The sequence below is a fragment of the Numenius arquata genome, chromosome 2 (genome assembly GCF_964106895.1).
Source record: "Numenius arquata chromosome 2, bNumArq3.hap1.1, whole genome shotgun sequence".
Classification (NCBI taxonomy): domain Eukaryota; kingdom Metazoa; phylum Chordata; class Aves; order Charadriiformes; family Scolopacidae; genus Numenius; species Numenius arquata.
The window spans coordinates 128,630,554-128,644,916 of NC_133577.1; the positions used below are offsets into that span (position 1 = coordinate 128,630,554).

Here is a 14,363-nt window from a genome sequence, read left to right on the forward strand (position 1 = left end):
ACACATTATGTGTGCAGACAGTGGAACCATAATGGCAGTTCATTTGATTAGGTTAGAACTAGAAACCCCATCTGTATTTCAGACGCTGCAGCAGCAAACTATGAATCAACTGGGTGAATTTTATACACAGCTTTTTGTGATACTAACAAGTGCCTCAGTAACTGTATTGGTATGTTTAAAAAAATGACAAGCAGATCCAATTATGATACTGGCATCTAATAAAGTAATAAAATGTTACAAAACCAATTATCCCGGAGTTCTCTGTGTTGTCTGAAGAGTCTGAACCGAACACAGGACACACTTCGTGTAAATAGCTGAGCAATGCATGTAGTTGAAACTACGTCTGGAAGTCCATGAAGTGTTTCTTGATAGTCTTTAAACATCAGATGCTCAGGTATTTTCCTGTACTTCAAAACTGGCAGATCTGTCTCCAGCTTGTGTGGCAGCAACCCCAAGAAAGATTCAAAACAAGATAAAAATAGACTCTTTTTTTTTTTAAAAAAAAAAAAAAAAAAAAAAGTAACTGTTTATCATACTGTCCAGGAAGTGGTTCTGTTTGAGAAATCCTGTACCAAAGCAAGTGCTGTCTTTGCTGGAGTAACTCAAGCATCCTTAACCCTAAGCAGTGAATAGGAGACAGCATTCGCGTACACAAAACACCTCCCGGGAGACTTTGCATTCATACACCAGCGAGTAGATTACTGGTGAGTTAGCTGCTATCAGCACTGGGTTTGTCTTACTCAGCTACAGGTGCCAAAAATTACAGGCTTCCTTTAAACTACATTCTGGAGCAGCTGTCAAAAAGAGGCAACTGCCGATGTTGAATCTCGTTAAATTCCTTAGGAAGAAAAAATTTACATGAACATCAGAGAGAGAAACAGCTTTGCAGGTCAGCGTGACAGTGAAGCAGAATTCTGAATTCCCTCAGGCAAACACTACTTTCTCCAACTGGAGATGCAGTTTCCCAAAAAGAGATCTTAGCATGAAAAATCTCAAACCTGTTGCTCTCAGTTTCTCACTAATTAACTCAAAAGTTATTGGCAGATTGGAGATGAAGAAGGGTAATGGAGTCACATACTTGCACAGATGGAATTCAAGTGAGGAACTACACGGAAAAGGAGAAAAACTTAAGGAGTAAAATCAGAGAAGCAGTTCGTAGAATCATCCATAGAATGGTTCGAGGTGGAAGGGACGTTGAAGATCATCCAGTTCCAACCCTCCTGCCATGGGCAGGGACGCCTCCCACCAGACCAGGTTGCTCAAAGCCCCATCCAGCCTGGTCTTGGAACACCTCCAGGGATGGGGCAGCCACAGATTCTCTGGGCAACCTGGGCCAGGCTCTCACCACCCTCGGAGCAATGAACTTCCTAACATCTAATCTAAATCTCTCCTCTTTAAGTTTAAAATGGTTCAGAGAAGTTACATGCAGAGATGCTGTGTCCCTGAACAACACATCTGCAGAAAAGGAGCACGACCAATCCCTGTGTAACACCACGTGTTACCATCAGCAGTTGGGAACACTCATTGGAGATGCTCTGAGCTCTGCTTCAGGACATCCCTGAGGATCCTGGTAGAAGATGTGACAAACATCATCTTGTGTTGACACCCAAGGTTACCGACCATCTCATTCTGCACAAATACATTAACACTTGTGGCTTATTAAAAATGTTTGGTGTGGTATTGGTTGGGATTTTTGTTGGGTTTGTTTTTTTGTTGTTCAGCACCTTTCAAGCACTGTGTGTTTCATAAAACTTTGGCAGAAATTAAACCAGATGGGAAAAAAAAACAACTCACAAGTGACTTGTTTGCTGCTGGACTCCTCAATCCCAGTCTTCTACAACCATCTAATAAATCAAAACCCTTTAGAAAAGATAATAAGGATCTGAATGATCTAAAAACAATACACTTCTAAAAACATGACGTTCTTCATGCAGAGCGAAGACAACTCGGAGCTGGTTTGAGTTATGGGATGAATTAAAAGCAGGCAGTGACCTACAAGGGATGGTGTGTATCACTCGGGGAACCACGTATCCGACGCTGCCAACCCGTCTTTGTACCAGAGATAAGTAACGGCCAAGATGTTCTTTGAACCACCACATTTGAATTCCATCATTCATTTCCTCAGGGTCCCCACCAAACATTGCGGAAGAAAAGCAAATCTCAAAAAAATTTCTTTCTAGATTGATTACACACAGGAATAGGAAAAATAAACGCATGCCTGTCTCCTGGTTCATTCAAGACTTATGCCAGACAGGAGGTATTAGTCACTCCTCCGAGCACAATATTAGGATGTTGACTGCAGCCAGTCAAAGATCGACGCTGAAGAATGGAGCCATCAAATTCGTTTCCTGGGCAAAATTCACAATCAAAAAAAGAGATATTTCTCAGAGGGAGAGTTAAACACGGGAACAGAGGAGAAGAAACTAAGACTTGGAAAGTCACTGTGCTTCCCAAGTTTAATTGTCGTGTAATTCCTCCAGAGGAAAGGGAGTGTTTCGACATGACACAGCCAGCAAAACATGCAAGAGTCACATCCTGGTAAAGGGTTGCAGCTCCAGCAGATCTGGCCTCCGAGAACAGCTTTACGCACAGGAACCCTGGCCAGGTGAAGATGAAGGGAAGCAAAGGGAAAGGGATATCTTTAAAAGAAGGTGTTAGGAGGATACGACCCTTTTTGTGAGACAGGTCTGGATCCCCAACATGCATCTCAAAGAATAAGCCGAGTAGGCCTTTGCCACAGTATTTTGAAAGCCCAGGGACAACCCTCATTGAAGTGATGCTGTCAGGCTGAAGACTGCGATTTAGCACTGTCACCAAGGGTTGACAATCTCTCTTAGGCCCTGGCAAACCCCTACAAAAACCAGTGAATTAAAGATAATCTCTCTATACCCTCCACATTACAGGAGGGACATCCGAACCACCGTTCCTTCCATGCTTCCCCACCACTTCCACCCACCCCGTCCCCCTCCCCACTCAGAGGGAATACAGCAAACTGAATTAGTTTTAAATGCATAATAGCGTTTCAAATTATATATCCATTACAGCGTCTTCAAATGAATCTGAGGATAGATTTGACTCACTTTGCAAAATCTGACTCACGCTTCTTGGGTATGGAAAAAACAGTTTGCAGGGTTGACTCCTGTAGGCTGTAAACTCTTGACTCTCGCTGTAATTTTATTTAAGTGACAGCCATGTCAGCAGAGCTCTAGTTCCCTCTGCCTCTTGAGCACCGGAGCAGAAAACCAGGAGAAAACAGTAAGCACGAAGTGAGGTTCAAATAGTAGCCTGTCAATAGACAGGAGCACACGGTGTACACGATTTTTTTGAGGAAGAAACTAAATATATTTTAAAAAAAAAAAAAGGTACGTTTCATTTTGCTAGAGGTAAGTTTCACGCTCCAAGTCAGACTAAGAAATCAAGTCAATAGTAGATGTTTGCTTAGCCAGTTTAGCTTCTGGATACAAAGGCCAAACTTTCCTATTATGCAAGTTTTATAAGATTATACCTCCTTTGATTTCTGAGGAGCTACTTAGCTATTGTGGATCTGGATGGGCTCCTGTGAATTCACACTATGTGTACACAAGAACCACCAAACCCATTCAAACTCACTACATAAAGGGAAAATTCCCCTCTTTATTCTTTTTACTGGTGCTCTTGGTTATTATCTAGGTTCCCCTCTGACTGGATTTACACATGCGGCTTTCACACAGCGACTGTGCAAATATTGGAGCTCCAACAACCAACAAAAAGGCCATATTAAGCTTTCTGCATTTTCAAATATATACTTCCCCAGTAGACGGAACTCCGTTTAAGACTGGCTCATTCGACACAATACGGATGATTAGTAACGTCTGTGTAAACGTTGGCTCCATTCTAAGGGCATACTCAAAGGCCACTACAACATGAGCTGCTTCGGAGAATCAAAGCTGCTTTCACGTTTCCTCTGAAAGCAGCAACTACTTCAGTAAACAAGGTATGATTTGACTTGAAATTATTTTCAGTGAACTGCTAATTGGTGATTCATTGTAAACTCACAACCTCAAAATGCTTCATAATGCAAAGAATCTTCCAAGGAGGCAGATTCATTTATTGAAGAGGACTAAGAGAGGAAATAATCAAGATCAGACTGATCTGTTTAAAGTGCCAGACTCTTGGTTCCGTTGTGCCTGTGGGTTTGTGGGGTTTTACATCAGATGCTAAAGAAGTCCAGAAAATTCCAATATTGTTCAGTAGCATTACTGCATCTTGAAAATGCAAGTTCAGCTCTTTCTAGCACTTCACAGAATGATATGGGGTTGGAAGGGACCTCTGGAGAACATCTAGTCCAACCCCCCTGCCAAAGCAGGTCCCCCCAGAGCAGGTTGCACAGGAACGTGTCCAGGTGGGTTTTGAATGTCTCCAGAGATGGAGACTCCATCACTTCTCTGGGCAGCCTGTTCCAGGGCTCTGGCACCCTCCAAGTAAAGAAGTTCCTCCTCATGTTTAGATTCATAGATTCATAGATTGGTCCAGGCCGGAAGGGACCTCCAAAGGTCATCTAGTCCGACCTCCCCGCAGTCAGCAGGGACACCCCCAACTAGACCAGGTTGCCCAGGGCCTCGTCGAGCTTCACCTTGAATATCTCAAGTGAAGGGGCCTCAACCACCTCCCTGGGCAACCTGTTCCAGTGTTCCACCACCCTCATGGTAAAGAATTTTTTCCTAATATCCAATCTAAATCTCCCCTTCTCCAACTTAAAACCATTGCCCCTCGTCCTGTCACTGCAGGCCTTTGTAAACATACCCTCCCCAGCCTTCCTGTAAGCCCCCCTCAGGCACTGGAAGGCCGCTATGAGGTCTCCCCAGAGCCTCCTTTTCTCCAGGCTGAACAACCCCAGCTCCCTCAGTCTGTCCTCATAGGAGAGGTGCTCCAGCCCCCTGATCATTTTGGTGGCCCTCCTCTGGACCCGCTCCATCAGGTCCATGTCCTTTCTATATTGAGGGCTCCAGACCTGCACACAGCACTCCAGGTGAGGTCTCACCAGAGCAGAGTAAAGTGGCAGAATCACCTCTCTGGATCTGCTGGCAACACTTCTTTTGATGCAGCCCAGGATGTGATTGGCCTTTTGGGCTGCGAGAGCACATTGCCTGCTCATGTCCAGCTTCTCGTCCATCAGCACCCCCAAGTCCCTTTCCTCAGGGCTGCTTTCTAATACCTCATCCCCCAGTCTGTATTTATACTGAGGATTGTTTCTTCCCAGGTGCAGAATCCTGCACTTGCTTTTGTTGAACCTCATGAGGTTCAACTGGGCCCACCTCTCCAGCCTGTCCAGGTCTGGAAGACCTGGAAGATGGAGCTTCCGGTGTTCAAATTTGTGCCCATTACCTCTTGTCCTGTCACTGGGCACCACTATCACTTCCACAGGTGACACTCTTGGGCACTCCCATGGCCCAAAAGAGGAAGAGTGATCCAAAGAAGGTTCCTGGACCCAGGTTGCAAATGTGCACAGAACACTAGTTATTACCCCTTCATCAGCCCTTTGGGTACCTACACGCACTCCTGAGAAAATACAGACAAAGAAGACACAGACAAATGGCAAGCGGCAACAGTCACGAGCTGCAATAAGGCAAATTCTGATCAGATCTAAGTAAAAAAAAAAAATCTTCAATATGAAATGACTGGATGATGGGAAGAGGAAGGTTTTTAACTCTGTTCTTGGGGGGCTGGAACTAGATGATCTTTGATGTCCCTTCCAACCCAAACTATTCTATGATTCTACGATTTTCAATTAGTAACGGCCCTTTGCAGCTCAACCTCAACTTCCAAATCAGTCCTCTTTGAGCAGGAGATCAAACTGGAGTGACTGAAGAGTCCACCAGCACAGCATGTCCCGACTGAGCTATGTCCTGACACAGCTGTGTAGATGGAGTGCTGTCATACACTGTCCTCCAGACCTGAAGCCTTCTGCTGCTTCTCCCAGGTTGTACTTCCCCACCAACCACCATTACCTCACCAAAAAAGATGGGGAGATCCGGGTCCTACGTGGTTTGGATTTCCCCCAGAAAAGCCATTCTAAGGAAACAGAAAACATCTGGCAGCCATTTGAGCAGTTGTTACATGAGAATTGTGGATGGGGAACATGAGGTCCCTGACAGCTAACCCACCTACCTGATACGCATCAGGCAATCCTTCACACCGGCTGAAGAACATACCTTCAAGAGGATTTTCTTCCATGGAAACACCACCTCTCTTCTCATAAAGTCATCTATAGCAATTACTAAAATTAATCAATAATTTCCCAGAAGTCACAAGTTGCAGACTAAAACTAGAGCTGCTCAAAAAAAAAACAAACAAACCCCAAACAACTCCTAAACACAACAATTTTTATACTGCAAAACACCGATCGCATGGAAAAGTGCTGATTTCATCAAAATGCTCTATAAAAGGCAACAAGATTGGCCGGCGGGCCAGTCTGTCCAGCTTCCTGCCAGGCCGCCTGCCAGCCCCAGGGTGGGTACTCCAGACTCCCTAATTCAAAAAATAAAAATCAGATATGAGAAAGGATGGGGATTCTGTTTCCTGTAGCTCTCTAATTAAAATAAATCCTGCATAGGTATGTGGTCAGGAAGGACAAAGATGCCTACAGTATTATAGGGCAAGAAAGGGAAAAAAAAAAAAGAAAGTTTAAGAAAATTTGTTGCATTTCAAAAGGCAGATGCCATTGCTAACAGTACAGGAGGGAGAGGATGAGCCCTCTCTGCACAAATCTGTAAGAGGGAACACAACAGCAAAGAAATCTGAACAACAAGATGACAAATTAGAGGTGGGGAATCCCTGTCTTACCCCTTCTGCAGTACGTATGCAGCTTTTGTATTTAATTAAAATAAATTACGGCTAACTTGTACACATACTGCAGGGCTTTTAGCCCTGAACCGAAACACAGCGACGCTCAGTAGCCATCCTTCAGGAGAACACACCCTCTGCGTTCCTAGACATGGAATACAGATGCTCTGTCCCGGTGCAGTTGCAGCAAGGCTGAGGGATCGACGCAGAACAAAAAGCCCAAAGAGTTCTGCTTTTATACCGTCTACTTCCTCAGCTCCACACGTGGGATTCGTGCCAGGACGTTGGTAACGTTAACGGAGAATGCAAAGCTGCACATCACTGTCTCGGGCTGCTTCTAAGCAAGGATGTTTCCATGGGTAGTCATTTATTCTCAGTACGATGATTTAACTCCACTGGGCTAAACTATGTCTGCAACACTCAGCTGTGCACGGTGACGTGTCTTCCTGGTTAACCACACCATCCACATAGTTTAGTTCCTGCTTGACCTCACTTCTTGCATTCCCAACAGCAGCAGCATCCCAGGACAAGAACTTCTCTCTGCACGGATTCATGCTGGGTGTGCCACACAGCACCTGGGCCAACTGTCCACTGCTGCTGGGTAACTGCGGTTTGATAAGGGTACATCAGCCCTTCACCTCTGAAAGCCAGAAGGTCATTAGGTGTTCAGGAATGCTGCTGAAAGGCTGTGCCACAGGACACGATAATGATGCAGAGTTATGTTAATAGCCTGACAGGGTGCTTTCTGGTGATATAAACCGTGTTTCCACCATCATCAGCCTATAGATAAGTCACCCATCCACGATCATAGAATCATAGAATCGCCTGGGTTGGAAGGGACCTTTCAGATCATCCAGTCCAAACATCAACCCAACACTGACAAAACCCATCACTAAACCACGTCCCTCAGCACCACGTCTACACGTCTTTTAAATACCTCCAGGGATGGTGACTCCACCACTGCCCTGGGCAGCCCATTCCAATGCTTGACAACCCCTTCCGTGAAGAAATTTCTCCTAATATCCATCCTAAACCTCCCCTGGTGCAACTTGAGGCCATTTCCTCTTGTCTTTATCGCCTGTTACTTGGGAGAAGAGACTGACCCCCACCTCCTTTAAGGTAGTTGTGGAGAGCGAGACGGTCTCCCCTCAGCCTCCTTTTCTCCAGGCTGAACATCCCCAGCTCCCTCAGCCGCTCCTCACAAGACTTGTGCTCCAGACCCCTCACCAGCTTCCTTGCCCCTCTCTGGACACGAAGCTTGGCCCATCCAGAAGGATTACAACACACTGCAGAGAGCTGAATATCAGTGGCAAACACCCAGAGGAGCATCCACACTAACCATCCACGGAGCAAGAACCCTACTCAAAAGGGCAACAGCTCTTCTCCTGGAAGGCTGACAAGAGCTGGTTGTCCTTTCACAGCCTGAGCAGTGAGTCTGGTCCTCCAGGCCAGTGAGCTGAGGAGGATGCTTATTGGAGAAAAGGCCTGTCTCGTGACAACACGGCAGCCAGTATGAATGGGAAAAAAAAGCATTTCTTCTACAGAAGATGAGACAGACTCCAGTCTCACAGAAGACATGCTGGAGGACAAGAAAGGAGCGCATTTCAAGCATGTTCATCACTTCACGTATTTACAATGATTTGATGTTTTAAAGAGAAAAATCCTTGTTTTTAATTTTCATATGAAGTTACATTTTTCCCTACTATCTTCACGCAAGACTCAAAACCCCAAACAAGTGGAAATGTGGGATATAAATATGATATACAAAACTGCAAGCTCAAGAAGGCTCAATCAGTGATTTCTGATTGGAAATCCGATGGTTGTCCTGCCTCCATCCCTCAGAGAGTAAACGTTAGAAGCAATGATTTATCTTTGTCCATCCTCTGCTGGCTTACACACAGGTAGGACTCAATGTCTTGGTGTCTTTGCAGGTGCACGTGAGTTGTGATACAACAGTTCACACCAACATCAGAGAATTTTTTTTTCTAGTGAAGGTCCAAGGCTTTTAAACATATTTAGCAAGCCATGTCCATGTGTTAATAAACATGTCAGTGTTGCTCTATATTAATGTGAATAAATAACGTGAAAAAATAACATGACAGTAGGCTACATGAAACAGTGAGTGAGTCACATAGAGCCCTTAGGATATAGGCTCTCACCCCTGAGCTACAGAAACTAGCCTCGGTTAGGGGAAAATAAAATCTAAATGAAGTCTAATAATGATTTGTGAGTCTCAAACTGGATACCTAACTCATCTCTGAATTTACATTTTCAGCTTGCATATTGGGGAAAGGTGAATTTCTAGGTAAGCTCTGGCTCTTAGACATCTACAAAGATCTGAAAGGAAGTGCTTTTATCTTGCTTTCTGAGCAAGAAATTAAAAGAAAAGAAAAAAAAAAAGGAGAAAGTTTTGCTGTTAGGTGTCTTCCAATTTCAAACATTAGAAGTCTTCAGAAAACTGCAGTTTTGTAGCATCAGACAGACTCCGATTGATGGAGCGCACAGGTGAGAAAGGCAAGAATAAATGTTATTTACCCTTGGCTTGGGAATGTATAAGCAGCTCCTGTGAATACAGATGGATATATTCCAGGTTGACACATCATCTCTTTTTTTTTCCCTTTTACAGTTGCAGAAAAGTTGTTTTAGCAGCTGTATTACTATGGGAAAAGGGGAAAAAGAAGATACGAGTCCCACTCCCTGGGGCTTCCTGTACCCTAGAATATGGCTGCAGACAGCGCATCCGTAAGGGATAGCCCATTCTGCAGCTCAAGATCCCTACAGCACGGGGCTCCTATTTACGTGGCACGAGAGATGTGCTCCTACGAAGTGCACATCGCAGTCTCTCAGTGTTAATGGTGGTGCCAGAACTCTGTATCTGAAGCCACCGTAGCACAGATACAACTCATAAAATGGAAATGCGGTAACTGGTCTGAGCACAGCCCTCGCTTTGCAAAGCGCACATTAAACTTACAGGTACTTTCGTATCTGACAAAAATTAAAAGCGCTCTTTTAAAAATAAGTTGTGTTTTTATGTTTCTAAGTCATCTAGAAGACAGCACTGTCAAACGGAGAGTTTCTTTATGAATACTCACTGCCTGCATTAATGGCTATTTCGCACACATCCAATAACACTGACCTCTTTGTGGTCTGTCTCCTTTCACGCCATACGTGCTAGTGGACCTTCTCAGAAGAAAATGGCTACCTGAAGAGGGAAATGGCTTTCTTTACCATTTTTGGCTGTACTTCTCTCTTCTCTGCAAACCTTCCTCATCATTCGCCTCCCTAAGGGATCAGACTGAGTGGCAACACGCTCCATGAAACCCATTTGCTCAGGCATGTGCAAGGAGTGAGCTTTGTCATGAGGTCAGAGATTTGGCTTGTACTTCTGAAGAGTCAAAATATTAATATATATCGTTGCATCTAAAACCTGAACCAGATAAGGCTCCCTCACTTCACAGGCAAGAGTGACCAACACCACTGACAAAGCGACTTTGTGGAAGCTACACGAGTCAGCAGAACTTCAACTGATAATGAAAAGCTTATCATCATCTGGATCACCCTGCATGAACAGAGTCAGAATCACAGAATGATATGGGGTTGGAAGGGACCTCTGGAAATCATCTAGTCCAACCCCCTGCCAAAGCAGGTCCACCCAGAGCAGGTTGCATAGGAACTTGTCCAGGCGGGTTTGGAATGTCTCCAGAGACGGAGACTCCACCACCTCTCTGGGCAGCCTGTTCCAGGGCTCTGCCACCCTCAAAGGAAAGAAGTTCCTCCTCATCCGACCAACAGTTCAGACAGGCACCAAAGATTTTTACCACCCCTAAAAACACATGTGTGCATACACACACACACGCAAAATGTTCCCCACTATTACTGTTTCTTCTGTAAGACATTATCTGGAATGGAATGACTAGGCTGACACGATACAACATGATCTTGTCAAGATCCTACAGCGTAGAAGTCATCTTTTAGTCCACCTTTTAAGTGCAGACATTATTCTTTACCATAACCAACAGCATCTGTGAATATAACCAGAGCTATTTTGGATCATTTTGAAGTACAATGGTGGAAACCCCAAGGTTTATGCCCTGCAGTAAAGCACCTCATTAAAATGCAGTTTAAATGGAAATATTTATCTGGCAGGTGAGGTCAGCAAGAACACAAGGTTCCCTGTAGCAAAACAAAAAGCAGATTTAATACACAAATCTTGCTATAAATCTTGGGGGAACTGCAAAGCCTTATTTCCTATCCTGAGGCATTTAACGTGGATCAAGGATTTCAGATCCCAAAGCCTGAGCCCACGAAGCAACTAACCTCAGAACATATTGCTTCCATCAGTGTAGAGCAACCTAAAGGACAATTCCAATATCTGATGTCCAACTACGAAGACATCAAAGAAAGAATATTTCAGAAAAGTTACAAATTTTGAGATCAAGGAACTCCCTATCTCCTGGTATAACCTGGTGTTTTTACCTGGAGCTCCAGCCACGCAGAGAGTTGAGGTAAATAAACATCTCCCTTTTCTTTGTACACCTGATGTTGCAGAGAAACTACCTTGGAAACTGAACACATAGAACTTCTCACAGGCTTTTGGCAAAGTTGCTTTCTTACCTGCTCCCAATAAGAAATGCCCAATTTTAAGAGCTTTTCCCAGTTGTCAGAAAGCCACATACTTTATAGAATGTAATGGTTTTAAACTGAAAGAGGGGATATTTAGATGAGATCTCAGGAAGAAATTCTTTACTGTGAGGGTGGAGAGACACTGGAACAGGTTGCCCAGAGAAGCTGTGGATGCCCCATCCCTGGAGGTGTTCAAGACCAGGCTGGATGGGGCTTTGATCAACCTGGTTTTGTGGGAAATGTCCCTGCCTGTGGCAGGGGGTTGGAACTGGATGAGCTTTAAGGTCCTTTACAACCCAAACCATCCTATGATTTTTGGATTTTTCCCCACATGGTGACAAATCCAAAGGAGTAAAGCTGGCAACACAACAGAGCACATACAGCAGTAACTCACTGCTGCTACATTCATATACATCATGAGAACCCAACAACTCTAAATGGCACTCGATTTATATAAGGAAGGTGTTAACAACTATCCTGGATTAATTTTTTCTTATTTTACCATCATTTATGCCAAAAAAGTCTACTGTGCACGCTACACCATCCCCCAGCCTCATGGGCAAATGGACAGGGACATTAAGGAAGTCTTTGGGCATTTAATTTATGCTTTTGATACAAATTTTGAGACAGACTTTTTCCTTTTTTTTATTTTTTAAATGAAGAGTTACATCACACCACAGCACAGCTTTTATTCTTTACCTCGTTAGGCATTTCTCAACGTAGTTTAGCACAATGTTTTTTAACAGAAAACTTACTGTAAATTACCAAGAGAGCAATGAGGAGATCAGGGAGCACTGGACAATAGGAGTTCTCCAGAACAAAGGTTGGTGATTTCATTATCACTTCCAGCACTGACTACACGTACCGCAAGGAAAAAGTTGACCTGGTTAAGGACTTTTCCATTTCTAACCACGATTTCTCAGGGAACGCGCTAAGGAAACAATCGTCCTACTGAATCATTTCAAGAATTTTACAGCCAAGAAGATTTATTACCATAAAACAGGTCTTGGAAACAAGAATATTTGAGGAGATTCAATAGCTATTAAATCAGTGTGGAAAACATGATGCTTAAGGAATTGCATATGCCTGACACATGTTCTACCACTTTTTCTTTTTTCTTTTTTTTTCAATAGAAAGTGTCTATAAAAAGCAAGTCTGTAGAATTACTTCAATTTTTCAGACAACGAGGAGACACAGGTATAGATTAAAATGACATTCACTTAAGTAATAGAAAAATTCTAAATAAAGCACCACACAAAAGCTGCTTGATAAACTGGAGCCATCAATAATTTCAAAACTTATGCGTTAAAACCATACTCATCCCTTAATAAGTAAGCCGAGATGCGATTTGCAGATTTACAGATATTTTAAAGTTGAGTCAACAATACATAGAAAACCTCATGCAATCTTTTACTGAGTCCACTTGTTCAGCCGGTGTGAAACTAAAGTCAGAATAATCTTAGGTTTTGTTATTACAATTGCAATATAAATCTTGTTAACACACAGCACTGTTCAAGACAGTTAAAAACACCTAACTTTTAAGATGTGCCATTGTCTACTACAAGGGAAGCAGAAAGATAAGCTGTAAGCCTTGCTGTCTAAAATTCTACTGCAAAACATCCTGCTTTCTTGACCAAAATGGAAAAAAAAACCACATACGGCGCTTCTTAAGCAAATTGTTTTAATATATTCGAAAAAGCTCAGCCAAAAATACGGCAGCCTTAAAGTAGGGTTAAAGATTTTCTTACACCCACTGATATTATGGAGAACACTAAAAAGCCCCAAAACCCTTCCCAGTTTATCTTGCGTTCCTGTAGGCTGATCTGATTCTCCAAATTTTATCAGAAACAGTCTAAGAAGAGACAAAACCTTTCCCTAATAACCTCTTCCCCTCCACATCCTTGGACCATCACTGCTACAACAACAGTAAAAACACAAATTACAAGACACAATCCTGAACCACTTCATGCCTTGACCCAGTGATGAGAAAGGGAGAGAAATGTTCTACCAAATGCAACTTGCCCTGAGCCACACGGCTTGAAATCAGGTTACTCAGCACAGCTCCACAACCTGCACATGCTACACTCACAGCCAAAGACATGAGGGAAAACTAATTGCCTTCTTAATTAAATGGATGTCTTAAAAGAACAACTGTCCTATAGTCATACAGAAGAGGAAAATGAGCATTCTTCCACTTACTTTTTGGATTGTCCCAGTTTGCTTGTACAGCTCAGTCACCATTTCTTCTTCTGCAACACAACAGAGAAAAGAAAAATTCTGTTAAAAAGAAGTATTTGCTTGGACTGAAGTTTCTCATTATACTGTTAATTAATGCTTGAAGCTTACTGCTTGCCTTTAGTCAGCGCTGGAAAATATTTCTATCCTTCATTTCTATTTCTCCGATTTGACTGCCAGAGTATTTCTGTTACATGAAGCTGCTCTATCAAGATGAAATGCGGAGACTGCCTCGTGATTTGAGCATAACGTTGAAGAACTAGAAATAAATTCCAAATCCTATTGCAAAGTTTACCAAAGAAATTCCTTTCAGCCATAGAGAAAGTGAGGAAATGTAAAGAAGGATTTAATTGCTAATTAAGATAGGTATGTAGTGTCTTGTTAGACTCTGACTGTTCCTTGTTGACCTCCAAGACATACTGCAGAAAGGTGAAGACCCAAGACCAAGGGAAAGTCCTCTCTGTGTTTCAGGCACACTGAAACACTTCAATGGGTGCTGAATATAACAGGTTGGCCATTATGTCCTGCTCTGTGCTTTGGATTCAAATCCGTAGAAACAAAGAAAATATATCCATACCTTACTGGGAATTCATTAGTGTTTTCACAGCATTTTGGAAGATTAAAAGAAGCAAGCAACCAAAAAAAAACCAACCAAAAAAAACCTACTAAGTAGAGTTATGAGA

General features: G+C 43.1%; 1 long non-coding RNA gene across 2 annotated transcripts in view; it reads right to left on the reverse strand.

Moving 5' to 3' along the window:
* Positions 1-12,572: 12,572 nt before the first annotated feature.
* Positions 12,573-14,363, reverse strand: part of LOC141479801 (uncharacterized) — a 70,222-nt gene continuing 68,431 nt past the window's right edge. For both annotated transcript variants that reach the window (XR_012464055.1, XR_012464054.1), the window contains exon 3: positions 12,573-13,694. This is a non-coding gene — a long non-coding RNA (uncharacterized lncRNA). The remainder of the gene's footprint in view (positions 13,695-14,363) is intronic.